The following is a 1,314-nucleotide window of genomic DNA, read 5'->3' on the forward strand; positions in this document are numbered from 1 at the left end:
CTGACTTGATGGCACCGAGCCACAACATGGTTAACAAACCAGTTGTTCCCCATCTCGACCCCAAACCAAAAATGGGTATTCCAAAGCCCTTCTTACTAGTGATGACCATCGCTAAGCGTAGCTGAGTGGACAAAGAAACTCTGGCTGATCTGAGCAACATGGAAGTGACATTTTACTTACTTTCTCTGATGAACAAATCACCCTCCAATTTTTATAATAGTTTTATTGGCATGTGATCACATATCATTACAACCCAGTAGTTCGATCACATCAATGTTTTAGAACGGGTTCCTTTCTTGTACTCCTTATGAGCTTCCCATTTCCCCCAACCTCCCTGCCATACCCCCAAGAAACCATTAATCCAGTTACTGTCTCTATAGATTTGCCTATCCTAGATTTCATATATAGAAAAATATACACCCCCCCCAAAAACCTATAACAAAGTATAATAGATAAAACCTCAACCAAAAAGGAGGCAGAAAATATGAAAAACTAGAACAAATTTAAAATTAGTCAAAAGGGAGACCGAATGATAAGATTGTAAATGTTGACCAAACCTCCTTTCTAATGAACCCTGAACGTTGGCAGGGCTCTTCACAACCCTGGTCTATGTATGGTCAGAGGGGATTCACCGAGCTTGATCCATGTGCGTTTCTCCTTCACTTTTTTCTTTAAACGGAAATAACTTTAAAATGGGTCAAAAGGGAGGTCAAGTGATATTATATTTTAACCTAAGTACATCTGCCATAATTGACTTTACAAGGCGATTCACATCCCTTGACTCTGGTCAGAGGGGACTCACCAGAGGACCGTGCAAATAGGATGTTTGGGCTTCTGTCTTCCATAGCCTTCTATAAACTAGGTGTTCAGAATATAAGCTCTGACACCATTCCCTCCTATGGATTTTATTATTTACACTTCTTGGATCACATGAACTGGTGTGTTTCTTTCATCTGGAATCGCCAGGTTTGCCTCTCTAGGCAGCTCTGAATGAGTTATAAACCATCCACCTTTCACCTAGCAGCCCAGCCTTTACCCATTTGCGCCACCAAGGCATGCCATGGGTCCCAGACCGGACACGAATGGAAATGAATTCGAGAAGTCACGGTGCTACTTAGCCCCAGAATTCGTACAGGCACAAAAGCCAGAGAAGGCTCCTGGGAGCCACAGGCACAGGGATGGGAGCCGCTCCCTCAGCGGAGCCCCGGTCCTGCCCACCCCCGGACGGCTGATGGACAGGTTGAAGCCCCGCCCCCACCGGGCGGCGCCGCTAGGGGCCGCTGTGGCGGAAACTGCAGGGTCGCTACTCTCGGG

This window comes from Tenrec ecaudatus, chromosome 2, assembly GCF_050624435.1.
Source record: "Tenrec ecaudatus isolate mTenEca1 chromosome 2, mTenEca1.hap1, whole genome shotgun sequence".
NCBI classification, from domain to species: Eukaryota; Metazoa; Chordata; class Mammalia; order Afrosoricida; family Tenrecidae; genus Tenrec; species Tenrec ecaudatus.